Source organism: Sorex araneus, chromosome X (genome assembly GCF_027595985.1).
Source record: "Sorex araneus isolate mSorAra2 chromosome X, mSorAra2.pri, whole genome shotgun sequence".
Taxonomy (NCBI): domain Eukaryota; kingdom Metazoa; phylum Chordata; class Mammalia; order Eulipotyphla; family Soricidae; genus Sorex; species Sorex araneus.
The window spans coordinates 152,732,675-152,747,714 of NC_073313.1; the positions used below are offsets into that span (position 1 = coordinate 152,732,675).

General features: G+C 44.8%; 1 long non-coding RNA gene across 1 annotated transcript; it reads left to right on the plus strand.

Moving 5' to 3' along the window:
- Nucleotides 1-8,881: 8,881 nt before the first annotated feature.
- LOC129399578 (uncharacterized) lies at nucleotides 8,882-12,145 on the plus strand. Its single transcript, XR_008627186.1, has 3 exons — nucleotides 8,882-9,020; nucleotides 11,384-11,626; nucleotides 12,002-12,145. It is a non-coding gene; the product is annotated as an uncharacterized LOC129399578 (long non-coding RNA).
- The last annotated feature ends 2,895 nt before the right edge of the window (nucleotides 12,146-15,040 follow it).

Here is a 15,040-nt window from a genome sequence, read left to right on the forward strand (position 1 = left end):
TTTACCTTCCCTGAGAGCGAAGGGCATCGTGGATTACAACGCACTTCTGTGTCCCCTGGAGAGGAAGGAACATCTGGCAATGTCTTTCTGGGTGGATCTGTGAGCTGTGCCTGAGGGTGATGCTGGTCAGGGCCTTTCTGAATCCAGTGCAGGGAGTCCGGTCAGGGCCATGAGTTGTGCTCCATTCTGGAACTCATGGGTTTGACTTCTCTTCCAGGTGATTCCACAGAGCCAACTGCTGATCCTTGGGAATTACAGAAGCTACAGATAATTTTGATGCGAGATTTAACACACTGTCCCCAGGTGGGAGGAGAACGATGTGGTGACATGATGCAGTAACAGGCACATACCGGTTTCTAGGGTCTCTGTCTCTTGAGTTTCAGGAAGGAGTCCTGGGATGTAATTCCTGGTCTGATTGCTTCGACTCTCTGCTATTTGAGGCTACTTTGTCCTTGTGTGTTGGCTTCCTTTTATTTGGATTTAGCCACAACCAGCAGTGCTCTGTGAGCACTTCTATCTCAGTGTTCAGTTATTCCTACCAGATCTCAGGGACCCTATCTGGTGGCATGGATTCAAGACTGTCTTCAGTTTCATTTGTTTTTTTTTTCTTTTGAGCAACATTTAGTGATCATTATATTTTAGGACAGGAATTATTGTGTACTTTATATCTGTTTCACTTATAGTAATTGTCTTTGCAAAGTAACTGTACTTTGATCTATGCAACATTTTCCTTTTTAATTTTTTAAAATTTTTTAATTAGTGAATCACCGTGCGGGTACAGTTAACAGATGTCCATATTTTCGTACTTGTGTTTCAGTCATACAATGCTCGAGTACCCATCCCTCCACCAGTACCCCTTCTCCACCACCGATGATCCCATATCCCTCCCACCCCCTCATTCCATACCCCACCACCCGTCCCCGCCTCTGTGGCAGGCATTCCCTTTTGATTTGTGAGGTGATAGGAGGGTCACAACGAGTGATTCTCTTGGGTTATTTCTGGCACTTCACTCAATGATGCAGCTGGCAGTGCTTGCCGGACCAGATTGGACAGTGGGGATTGACAGTCCCCAGACCCGCTGTAGTGTAACTCCATCTGCCGCTTTGTTTTCTATTGTATTTGTTATTATCCCACAGCGTATGTGCTCAGGGCCACTGGAGACCTGCTACCACCTACGGGCCTTCGGTGAGAGCAGCCTGGGAGCAGGGCTGGTCTTTGTGTTCCCCAGGGACAGTGGTTCTGATGGTCCAGGATTATTGTGAGCAATGTTGATAACTTTCATATGTTCGTTTCTCTTTTTCTGTTTTTGTTATTTGGCCACACTTGGCAATTGTCAGGCTTGCTGCTGGGATTCAGGGGATCACCCAGGTCAGTGAAGAGCATGGGAAAGCCCCCCATGTGCTGTACTATCGATAAGCTTCCTGTGAATAGTTCGTTCCATTGCTAAATAAATCTACTTTTTGTATGACCACAGGGGCCCACAGGGGTGCTGTTGACTAAATGGCTCAGTACCTATATGGCAGGTATTCTATTGTACCTGACCTGCAACTACATTTGTTATTTTTTTTTTGAGATTTGATTATGTTAGGGTCCTATACCCAGCAGTGCTCAGGGATAACTCTGGCTGTATATTCAGGAATTTCTCGTGGCATTACTCCTGTCCCTTATGGTTGCTACAGATCAAACCTCTCTCTGTGCGTCATCAGGTGCCTGCCCTGCTCGACTATCGCTCTGAGCATAAGTTCACTTTTTCTTTTTAGGGACTCATGCCATTAGTTTCTGTTGTATTTCAGTGCTTGGAGTCACTTCCTGTGCTTTTTGGGGGGCTTCAGCATAACAATTTCAGACTGAAATTAAAACTTGGGACTTCTGTGACTGATAACTACCAATTTGGGGCTTATCAGAAGTGGAGTTTCTGTTCAAGCTCTTCTAGAAATTTGCGTGGTTTTGTTTGGGACACATGGAGTTGGCTTGTCACCAATATCATTTCTCTATGGGGACAGGGGTTCCTGGGTTGAAGCCTGTGGTGATCTCCTGGCTTGAAGGAGGATCCATGAGGCCATGGAAGAAGAGGCATGTGTGCAGGTGAGTGTCTGAGGACCCTCTGTGTCTTGGGCCCTGGGAAATGTGTTGATGCCTGAGTTCATGTGAGTCACGCTGCTGACCCTGGAGGCCTCATGCTCCTGTATACAGTTGTCTGTGCCACGCTCACGATGCCCTTAATTTCCCGAACTGCTTGTCATAGAATGATCCTGTGCTTTCCTTTCTTGGGTTTGTTGTCATTTTTCCTTCTCTGTCAGGTATGTGGAATATTCATGGGATTCACAGCCATTGGCCCCCTCTCTGTGCTTCACCGGTCTGTTGTTCAGTCTGTACTGATGGTATGCCCTTTAAGGGGAATCTAGTTACCACTCTACTCTTTCTTTCATGCTTATTTTCACCCTCAGATCATTAGCAATTTTTGTCAGTATATTAAATTTATTATTGGCTTTGGGCCTCGGAACTTTCAGTGTTTATTCCTGGTAGTTTTCAGAGGCTACTTTTGGTGGTGCTCAGGGGTCAGACCCTGTCAACTTCCTGTGAGGGAAGTGCCCTCCTGCTATTCTATGGATTCTACTAAGACATAACTTCTGTTGGGCTGGAGCCATAATACAGCAGGTAGGGCGCTTGCCTTGCATGCAGTCAACCTGGTTTCAATTCCCAGCATCCCATATGGTCCCCTGAGCACCGCCAGGAGCAAATCCTAAGTGCAGAGCCTGGAGTAACCCCTGTGAATAGCTAGGTGTGACCCAAAAAGCAAAAAATTAATAAGTAAAACAGAAGTGTCTTTTGCTTTTCTGTTTACATAGTGAAAGCATGAGCCTATGAAAAAAATGGTGATTTTAGAGGGAGAGCTGATACATCAGGAAGGGTAGTTGCCTTGCACATGGTAGACACAGGTTGAAACCAATGACATCTCTTATGTTCCCAGGCATCACCAGGTCTGGTTAAAAAAATGAAACACAAAATGTTCCTTCATGAATTCGCAAGCTTCTCCCAACATTCCCCACAATGGATGACATTCAAATACTTTCCATTACTGATTCTTTTTTTTATTCTTGTTGGGTAACACCAAGCAATGCTCAGGGTTTACTCCTGGATCATTCACTCAGGAATTCCCGCTGGCAGTGCTTGGGGATCTATATGGGATTCTGAGAATCGAACCTGGGTCGGTCTTGTGCAAGGCAAATGCCCTAACCACAGTGCTATCACTCCAGTCCCGACATTACTAAATCTTCCATTGTGTTTTATGTTTGATTTCAGAAAGGAAATCACAGTTTCAGGGGTTTTCACTGTAACAATTTGATTTGGGAATTGAGCCACCAAAAACAAGTGAGTTGGTAAGATTCACATGTTGAATATTAATATTATGTTGGCAGGATAGTTACTTTAAACAAGAATGTGACTTGAAAGTGGAGGTCTAACCACTATAGGGTGGAACTTTGTAGCCTAATGCTGTGAGTAGAGGGTCCGTAGTCTTAGTGGGTGCTAAAACACTCCTTTTAAAAATCTGAGATCATTCCTTATAAAATCTAAGATCAGCCTGCAGTGATCTCCTGGCTTGAAGGAGGAGCCCCAAAGCCAGGGAGAAGAGGCATGTGTGCAGGTGAGTGTTTGAGGACTCTCCGTGGCTCGGGCCTTTGGATGTGTGTGGATGCCTGAGTTCATGTGAGTCACGCTGCTGACCATGGAAGCCTCGGGCTCCTGGATACAGGTGTCTGTGCCACGCTCACGATGCCCTTAATTTCACGAAATGCTTATCATAGAATGATCCTATTCTTTCTTTTCTTGGCTTTGTTGTCATTTTCTTATCTGTCAGTTATGTAGAATATTCATGGGATTCACAGCCATTGGCCCCCTGTCTGTGCTTCACCAGTCTGTTGTTCAGTCTGTACTGATGGTATGCCCTTTGAGGGGAATCTAGTTACCACTCTACTCTTTCTTTCATGCTTATTTTTGTCCTCATATCATTAGCAAGCTTTGTCAGTGAATTAAATTTATTTTTGTCTTTGAGGCTCGGAATTTTCAGTGTTTATTCTTGGCAGTTTTCAGAGGTTACATTTGTGAAACTTTGCGATCAAACCCTTTCAGCTTCATGTGAGGGAAGTACCCTCCCTACTATTGTATCTAATCCACGAAGAAATAACTTTTGTGGGGCTGGAGCGATAATACAGCAGGTAGGGCGCTTGCCTTGCACGCGGCCAATCCGCGTTCAATTCCCAGCATCCCATATGGTCCCCTGAGCACCGCCAGGAGCAATTCCTAAATGCAGAGCCTGGATTAACCCCTGTGGATCTCCTAGTGTGACCCAAAAAGAAAAAAATAAGTAAAAAAGAAGTGTCTTTTGCTTTCCTTTTTACATAGTGAATGCATGAGCCTATGAAAAAATGCTGATTTGAGACGGAGAGCTAATGCAACAGTAAGCGTAGTTGCCTTTCACATGGCAGACAAAGCTTGCAACACTGACATCTCGTATGTTCCCAGATATCACCAGGTCTGCATTAAAAACAAAACTCGCCACTTCGCCGCGCCCACAGCCCCAGTATGATTGAGGAAGAGGAGGGAGCTGCTTTGGACACCAGCAGCCCGCCAGCAACCTGCAGTATGTGACTTGAGCATTTCCGCCAGGTCCCCCGTGCGGGGGCCCGGCATTTCTCTTTTTTTTAATCTCTCTCTCTCTCCTTCAAGCTCTCCTGAGCACAGCACAGCCTCCACCCCACTTCTCTGAGCACAAAATGGAGAGACGCACCCAAATGCGAGGCGCGGCTGGCGGGAGATCGAGGGCAGGGAAGTACTGGTCTCCACCCACATCGGACACTTAAAGAGAGTGCAGCCACGTGGGCTTTCCCACTTCACCGCGCCCGCAGCCCCAGTATGACGGAGGAGGACAAGGGAGCTTTCCCACTTCCGCCCGTGCGGGGGACCCGGTATTTCTCTAGGTTTTCCCATCTTATGAGCACCATAAAAGGGTAAAAGATTGTAGTGATAGAATTTCAGACAGAATTTTCCCTGGACTTTAGACAGAAACCCAAAACCACGCGGCCGCTGCCGCGTGACCTAATGTCATCTTAGTATCAGCAATATGTAATGGTTCCTTCTTTTTTTTTTTTTTTTTTGCTTTTTTGGGTCTCACCTGGAGATGCACAGGGGTTACTCCTGGCTCTGCACTCAGGAATTACCCCTGGCCATGCTCAGGGGACCATATGGGATGCTGGGATTTGAACCCGGGTCGGCCGCGTGCAAGGCAAACGCCCTCCCCGCTGTGCTATCTCTCCAGCCCCTGTAATGGTTCCTTCTTAATGGGTCAGACTTTTGTGGGAGATCCTAACAAGAATAGTAAGTATTTTGTTGAAATATTGAAGGCAATCAAAGTGGTAGCCATCTCTCTAGACTGAACTAAGCTATATCCCCAAGCCGGCTGAGAAGAAATATCCTTCTTTCTCGGGAAGAAACGCGGCGTGGTGTCAAACATAGTGTGATGTCCATTAAGCAAACAGACCTGGTGGCGTGGGAATGGGATATAAGGGGGAAAATCATGTACATGGACCAGCGGGACGCTGGTGGTATCTCAAGCCGGAGCTGATATCAGCGCAAGACCTTTGGTTCCAGAAACTGCTTGCAGACACTCTACTAGACTATCAACTAAGCCAGAGCCCCACGCCGGCTGATGACGGGAAATAACCATCCTCTTCGGTTTTTTTTCCCTTTGTCAGACAGCGTGGCGATTACTAAACAGGCGTGAACTCGGTGGCGTGGGTCAAGGGGGAAAAAGAAAAGTTATATAACAAACAGCGGGACTTATTATCTCTATATTCTTAGCAATGGAGAACTATCAAATGCCTCCTTGGCAATAGGACTGTCTTTTTCTTTTTGGGGGGAAACCCCAGCAACGGTAGTGAGTTGTGTGTTGAAACATGGAATGTAATCGAGATAAGCGTAAACGAAGTGAAACTTATCACGTACAAGGGTGGGGATTGGGGAGGTGGGAGGGGGCGATAGATATACTGGGGGGGTTGGTGATGGAAGATGGGCACTGGTGAAGGGAAGGGTGTTTGAGTATTGTATAATTGACATAATCCTGAGAACTTTGTAACCCTCCACTTGGTGATTCAATAAAAAAATTTAAAAAATAAAAATAAAAAAAAACCTCAAAACGCTCCTTCGTGAATTCGCAAGCTGCTCCCAGCTTCCAAACAATGGATATCTTTCAAATACTTTCCATTACTGATTCTTTCTTTATTCTTGTTGGCTAACACCAAGCAATTCTCAGGGGTTACTCTTGAATCATTCACTCAGGAATTCCCGCTGGCAGTGCTTGGGGAACTGTAAGGGATTCTGAGAATCGAACATGGATTTATCTTGTGCAAGGCAAGTGCCCTAAGCACAGTGCTATCACTCAAGCCCCAACATTACTAACTCTTCCATTGTGTTTTATGTTTTATTTCAGAAAGGAAATCGCAGCTTCAGGGGTTTTCACTGCAACAATTTGATTTGGGAATTGAGTCACCCAAAACGAGTGAGATGGTAAGATTCGCATGTTGAATATTAATATTATGTTGGCAGGATAGTTCCTTGGAACTAGAATGTGACTTGAAAGTGGAGGTCTGGCCACTGCAGGGTGGAACTTTTTTAGCCTACTGCTGTGAGTAGAGGGTCCGTAGTCTTACTGGGTTCTAAAACCAGCCCTTTAGAAATCTTAGGATAATATTATTGTTGCTGTTATTATTATTGTTGTTGTTGTTACCTTTAGAAATCTTTGGATAATACAGGTAATCATGGAATCCCAGCCACGCCTCCCCGGGTGCCCCCCGGTTCCCACGCGGCTGCCTGGATATCAAACCTTTAGCCGCCGCCCCGTCCTGCGCCCCTCGAGCCCTTCCATCCCGTCTGGCTCCCTCCAATCGGCCCTTTTCCCAGGCCCTCGAGTCCCGAGAGCGCCCACAACGTAGAAACTGGGGTGTGACCTGTATCTCAGGGGGCGTGATCTAAAAAGGGGCGTGAGTGTGAGAAGGCCTTCAGCATGTCTTCCTATCTTACAGTACATAGGAGAATTCACACTGGAGAGAAGCCTCATAATTGTAAAGTTTGTGAAAAGGCCTTCACTCAGCAAGCAGTTTTTACTCAGCATATGAGAAGTCATACTGGAGAAACACCTTAGTAGTGTCAAGAATGTGGGAAGCACTTTAGCTCATCTTCAGTGCTCACTGTACATAGTAGAACTCATTTGGGAGCGAAGCTTTTTGTATGTCAAGAGTGTATGTAGACCTTTCTCAAATACTCAGAGCTGTCTAGACATAACAGAATGCACACTGTCGAGAAACCTTAGAAATGTAAGGCATGTAGAAAGGCCTTCATTTGATCATCTGCCCTTAAAACACATATGGGTACTCAGTGCAGAGAAGCCTTATGTATGTCAGGAGTCTGGGAGGGCCTGACATACATAAGGCATAATACCGTAGTAGTATAGCCTTAGTACTTACTACTCATAGGAGAATTCACACTTGAGAGAAACCATATTAGTGTAAGGACTGTGAGACAGCCTTCATCAGCACAAGCAATTTCATACTAGAGAGAAATTGAATGTGAGATGTGTGGAAAGCGTTTTATTTCTCTTTCCTTTGTATTCATAGGTACATTACTGGAGAGAAGCTGTATGTTTCTTTTTTTCCCCTTTTTAAAAATTTTAATTCTGGGGTTCTGTGAGTCCTTTTGGGTGGGTGTATGTTGTGTAACCTGGAGAATGTGGATATACCCCACAAATTATGCAAGGATGTGATTCGGATGAAGTAGAGTTATGGGTTGGAAATTTTTTGTAAGTTATAAAGTGAGAGCCTGGCAAGCTATCTGTGGCGTGTTTAATATGCCAAAACTAGTAACAATGACGTTCCTCATTACGCTGACCGTGAAAGAGCCCCCAGTATGCAATCAGCATACACTGGCATGCGACAGGGACGAATGGAGACATTACTGTGCCGGCTCAAGCAATTGATGAACAACAGGATGACAGTGATACAGTGAAGTTATAATGTGCCATTTGAACATTAGGCACATGGATGTGGCATGTAAATATAAGGCAGTATTTCTGGCTTCTTGATTTTAAAGTTGGCTTATTAGTATAAAGTAGCATATTATGTTAAAGTAACTTGGGGAAGAAATGAAGTATTAATAAGGTTTTGGGGAGAGGGTTCTGATCAGTGTTAGGTCATAGAAAACAATAAGCATTGCAGTGTATCTGGGTCATTTGTATTTGGAATAATTAAATGGGTAATCCACTCTGGTCACTTTGTCTTCTGATGTCTTCTTGCTGTGTGCTGGCCTCCTCTTACCACTTCATCAATCCTGACTTCTCCTCCGGGCAGTGACCTTCACAGTGCAGCCATTTTTTTCATTCATTATTAGTGGGCTTATATGTTGGGCCTGTCATTAGATTGGAATTGTGTGAAATCATCATTTTGGTTGGTTAAAAGCAGTCATTTCAGCTTGCTCAGACTAATACAATAGGTACTCAATATAGCGTTGCTAATTCTCTCATTGGATCAATAAACCAAGCAGGGTTTTTTGCTTTATAGCTCCTTGGATCATGTGTTCTTTTGATTTTTTTATGCGTTGAATCCCTGATCAGAATAAGAGTTTTTGGTGCTTAAACTACATATCTACAAATAATGCCAGTTACACTGAAATACAGTTATAAAAATGAAAAGGAACCAACTTTGTCATATAGTAATATGTGCTTTTAAAATTAATACATTAAACAGCAAGATCATTGAATTAAAACGTGGGAATAGTTAGTTTGTTTTCTTTTTAATGATAGCTGCTTGAAACTCTTTTTGCACTGTGCACAGGAGATGATCACTATGGAGTGGCCTCTGGTGATCACTTAGAAATATAGAATGCTGAGAAAGAACTGTCTGGTTGGTAGCTGAATGATGACTGGGGAGACTTACCAGATCCTCATTTCGATGGAAACACTGTGAGCAGAGGTGATCTAGAGGGTAGTTTAAGATTCTTGAAACTTAAAAGCGGTGATAAATGTGAGTGATGTCAGTAACATCTGTGTAATATGAGTAAAAATATTGTGATAGGATGTAAAGTCAAGGCAGAGATAATGCTAATGCTATTGTTGTGCTTTGTTGCCTGTCTTCTCTTTGGGGGATCACATGGCGATGCTCAGGGGTTACTCCTGGCTTTACACTCAGAAATCACTCCTGGTGGTACTCGGGGGACCGTATGGGATGCCAGGGATAAAACCCAGGTCATTTGCGTGCAAGGCAAATGCCCTTCCTGCTGTACTATTGCTCTGGCCCAAGGCAGTCTTATTCACATCTAGGGTAGTAGTCTTACATTTCAAGTACATTGGAAATTAGAGGGCCGTAAATCGTCTTACAAGTGTTGCAAAGATATCTACATTTGTGGTCATCTGGTAGGCTTGATCCAATCTCTTGGCAATATTAAATTATTAAGACCTTATACTCCCAGAGATGAGGGCTAGAATTTGTCTAGATAGTCCTTGTTTGCCTACCAATATTTAAGAAATTTAGCAGACTCTTTTTATATAATTTTTCTTGGAGATTCCAAATATAAATTTACATATAGATGTTGAAGCTTTTTTCTGTGTGTGTAGAGGTGCACAGCTGGAGATGCTCAGGAGTTACTCCTGGCTCTGCACTCAGGAATTACTTCTAGCAGTGAACTGGGCACTGATTGGGATGCTGAAGATCAAACCTTGGTTGGCTGTGGACAAGACAAGTTCCTGCATATTGTACTATCTCTTCAGCCCCAGACATGGAAACTTTTATAAGAGAATCTCATTGAAGTTTTCTGTAGTTACTAAAAAATGAAATTTAAAAAGGACTTTGTGACTATGACTCAGAAAAACTGACTATGTCTGTTAAAAAGTTTGCTAGTGTTTACATAGGAAGATCATAGACAAACAATACAGTGAGTACTCCAGCCATTCAGAGAAAGAAGGACGCCGTGTGGATAGGATAGCAGGGAGAGCTGGGCCTTGGAGAGGGGTTCAGTGGATAGACAAATGCGTGATTAGGTATTTGCAGCAGGGAGGAGGCGTAGGAACTTTGAGTTTGCTGAAAACCCAAAGTATATGTTTGGGTTTATACTTTTTATATACTGAAAGTATATGTTTCTTAAGAGAGTGCTGCTTGAGTTTGGAGATGTGGTACAGAGGGTAGGGTGCTTGCCTTGCAAGGGGCTGGCCTGACTTCAATACCATGCACACACATTGGTCCCTGGAGCCCCACCAGGAGTGGTTCCTGAGCACAGAGCCAGGAGTATGCACAGAGTGCCATTGACTGAAGTCTAAAAACAAACAAACCAAAACATTAAAAATGAGATTGCTACTTATTTTGTTTTGGCTTTTTGGGTCACACCCAGTGATGCTAAGCGGTCACTCATATCTCTGCACTCATGAATTTCAACTGGCTGTACTTGGGCGATCACATGGGATGTAGGGATCAAACCCTGTCTGGTCATGTGCAAGGCAAACACCTTACCCACTGTTATATCACTCTGGCCAAAGAGATTGCTTCTTAAGCTCCCAAACATGCATAGAGCTTCAATAAATAGAACCATAAAAAGTGGTCAACTTTGGTAACTAATCATCAGTGCAAATTCTTTGTTCTTCCTTGCCTGTAAAATAATTATTTTCCTAATGTATACTGATTTCTGTCTACCTCCACCCCTCTGAGAGCCTGGCAAGCTACCGAGCGTGTCTCGCCCGAATGGCAGAGCCTGGCAAGCTACATGTGGCATATTTGATATACCAAAAACAGTAACAACAAATCTCACAATGGAGATGTTACTGATGCCCACTCAGGCAAATCGATGAACAACAGGACAACATTGCTACCGTGCTATTTCTTTCTTCACTTCGGTGATGCTCAGGGGACCATTCAGAATTCTGAGGTTTGAACCCAGATTGCCTGAATGAAAAGCAATTGCCCAGCCCACCGTACTACCCCTCTTGCCCCATCCTCTGGATTGGAAATTGTGTTTCTGAAACTGCCTCCTGTGGTTTCCCTTGTAGGCAGGAGTCCAGTGGTAGGGCTTTTTCCAAAGACTGTGTTCTTCCAGCCTTTTCCCCTTTCCAGTGTCTGTCCAGCTCTCTGGGCTGCTGCTAGGCCAGTTCCTCTCTGAATCTCCAGGGCTGGCTTCGGAGTCAGTGCTCTAACCCCATCTTGATTAATTTCCCAGCGTCAGGTGCCTTGTACCTACCTGCCTGTTTTTCCTTCAATCAACCCACCTGTTTTTCCTGAGGGACTGTGATAGCATTGGTTCCATATTTGACTGACCAATATAGGATCAGGGGTCTTCTCTTTCCCTCCAGCTCCCCACTCTGTGGCCCACCACCCCATCAGGTGCCTCTCCTTTCCTTTATTTAGTGCATTCCCCTTGCACCACCAGTTCAGCTTGGTTCTCTAAATCTGGGCCATGGCCCTTTAAGGCCCCTGGCAGACGCGGAAGTGACATCACAGTGGACCCTTCAGGAATCCTTTCTACTCTAGCTGTGGTTCCCTGGCTCTGGCTGCCATTGGTCTCATGGGTACAGGAGGAATTGGCACCTAGCATGGTAGGGTGGCTGTGAAGGCAGATTTTGTTGCAGGACCAGAGATGCCTCCTGTGTGTGCCCATTGTCTCCCCGTTTCTGCGCTGTGAGGGGCGGGGACCTGCAAGCTTGGGGAGTGCTGTCATACTTGTTTTTCACTGGTTCCCTGCAGGGGGTGGGGTTTGCAAGTGAAACATTTTCATTATTGCTTTCCTTGGGCTTTTGTACCATATCAGGATATGCTCAGGTTTTACATTTGGCTTTGCACTCGGGAATTCTGCTGATGGTACCCGGGGTCTACATGGGATGCTGGGGATTGATCTGGTTTGGCTGCATGCAAGGCAAATTCCCTACCTGCTTTACTGTCTCTCCTCCCAACTTTTATGTTTTTTCCCCTAGGTCAAGTATTTCTGCTTTCTAAGGTTTAGTTGCAAAGCACCCCAACATGTATTCCCTCCCTGACCATACTGCCCCCAGCTATTGTGGTGAGTAATAGGGCTAAAGTTTTGGGGTTTCTTTAAAGAGAAATAATTGATTTTCAGGGTTGTTGGTGGTGTTGGGGAAGCTTTGTTCAGAGTCACTCCTGATTTGGTGGAAATAATTCACTTAGAAAGTTCCAGAGCAAGTACAGCAAGTAGGTGCTTGCCTTGCAATCGGCCAACCCAGGTTTAATTTAGGTCTGGTATTTCATATAGTCCTTGAGCCACACTAGGGCTGAGCCCTGATCCCGGAGCTGCAATAACCCCTGAGCACTGCCAGTTACCGTCCAAAATCGAAACACATGCACACACACAGACATACACAGAGGATGTGAGAACAATGAAAGAGAGTACTAGAATTCAAGAGAAAATACGGATTTCTGTAATGTAGAAAAAAAACAGAAAAGAGGACTAAAGGACACACTTTAAATGTGTCACTCTAGAATTTGTCTTTACACATGAGTGTTGGATATTAACCCTACGTGCTTTAGGCTTGTCTGTGAATTGCCAGTTTTCTTCCCCCATAGAAGGTTATAATTCTGTGTGAGCTCTCCTAATCCCCCGAGTTTATCTTTAACTCATGAAGTCAAACCTTCTACTGACTCCAGTCTTTGCATCTATAGTCATTTATTTGTATTTCTCTTTCCCCTATAACGGATATTATCTGTAATCTATTACTATAGAGCAATGTTCTTTGCTTCAAAAGAAAAAATGTTAATGCTAAGCAATTACTATTTGAAGGTTAATTGACTTTTGAATATATTTACTCCTGGGCATCCATCAAATTTACTTGACTCAGGCTTCACTTGTCATAGTTTCTAACACCAGAGAACTGGATCCCATCAAGAATCTCTGGATGGACCTGGGGCAAGCAGCAAAGATATTTTGGCTTCAATACGGGAAAGTCTAGGAATCATAAAGCATGGTTTTGTTTCCAAGCTGTCATGAGTTTAAAGACCGGACCCTATGTGGTAGGGGAAGCTATACCAGCCTGAGCACTCAATGTAGAATTTATGGCAAAATCACAGCCAGCTGTTAACCTTTACTCCTGGATCTCAGAGAAGTAAGTTTTGGAATGTTTCTTAATGTGTGTATCCAGATAAATACAAATATTAATAAGAAATAAACTTAATTGTTAAATATGTACAAGTAGGTAAAGAGCAAAGCAAGAGATGCTTGTAGCCCCTGAGCGAATTTCTAAGTCTAGTCTCAGACAGAACGTTTCCTTGAGTTAATTCCTCCAAAAGAATTGCCTCTGTTGAAATGCTTGACTTTTGTAAATGATAAATCACAATACATGCAGGCCTGTACCTCAACACTCCTCAGATGTTCTATAAGTATGCTATTCGGCTCGGAATTAAAGGCTTATTATGCACTGCCCATTGGCCCATTGGTTGTTCTCGGGGCTAAGCGAGGGGGCTGCCGAGAGCAGGGTCTTAGCCGTCCCAACCCTCCACACGGGCTGCGCTGGGCCTGTCCTGGCCCCTTTGGCCGGACACGAGTGACCCGAGACCCTCCAGATTCACTCTGAGTAGCCCCATTCAGCTGCCTCGGACAAGAGTTAAGGTTTCCTTCATCTTTTCCTTGGTCGCCTGAGAATGCCGGGCGCCCAGTGCGGGCTCTCACAAGGGGCTGGGTTTTGCCCAGGAAATAATATGTATTACCCTATTTTTGGTTGGTGCCAAAGCCACTTAGTCCGGCCACCTTTTGTCACGTGGTTCAAGGAGAATGTGGAGATGCTCAGGTTTCACTCCTGGATGTGCGCTCAGGAATTATTCTCTCAGTGCTCTAAGGGGTCGAATTGGATGCAGAAGATTGATCGGGGTCAGCAAGGCGAACACCCTAACTGCTTATCTGTTTTACCCCAACATTGATTTTTTTTTCAGGTCAGGAATTTCTACTCCCACACGTCAAGAGGTGAACCACCCCTCACTTCTTCTCTCCCTGACCAGGGTCCCCGGAGACTGGCCACTGGGTGAGTACAGTGGGTCGTTTTGTTTCTCAGGGTTGTGTGTTTGGAGGCAGATAGTGTTTTGTGGAGATGCAGAACTTTACTCGGGGATCACTTCTAGTGTGCTTGGGAAAATTTTACCCAGCAATGCCCCTTGCCGTAGTACAGAGATTAGGGTGCTTGCTTCGAACCTGCCAAGCAAAGTGTGCACCCTGCATCCCAGGATTCCTCAGACCTGCCGAGACTGATCCCTGAGTGCAGAGCTGGGAATCACTCCTGAGAACTGCCACTTCTGGCCCAATACACACACACACAGACACAAGAAACATGTGAGAAAAGAGACAGAGAAGAGTGAGCATTCAGGAGAAGCTATAGGCTTTTGCAGAATAGAAAAAGCCATTAAACAGGGTTTTAAGGACACGCTCTTTGACTGTTTGAATGTTTCATGTGAGATTTTGTCGTTGCAGATGAATTTTTCTTTCTTTTTTTCCCTCTGCTTTGTTAGTTTCCATTTTGTTGTTGCCGTACTTCTGGGATACCCCCAACAGTGCCCAGGCCTTACACCTGACTCAGGGTTCATTGCTGCCAGCTGGGGTCAGAGGCCCATAAGTTTTGCCCAGGTATTTGTCTTGGGTAGGCTGATAAGATGTGCTGTACTATCACTCTGTCCCCCAGAATAGAATATTTATAGTTAAATAATAGAAACGGTTCATACCATGGTCCTTAGTAAACAGCAGATATAGGATACCTATACTCTACAACACGCTGTTTGTGCAGTTCTCAAATGTATTGCCGCAAGACAGGAGCGAGTGCTGGGTGAGGCCCATGCAGTTGTGCTGATTGGGATTAGAGTAAATAAGGACACAGATGAGACGGGTACTAGCTGGACAGACCTGGGGCTGCACCTTGGGCTAACCTGGACATAGAAGTGACCCTGGGCTCAAGTAGAAATGACCCACGCACGTGACCCTGTCTACCCTGCCAGAGGGTGACTGAAGGTTCGTCCAT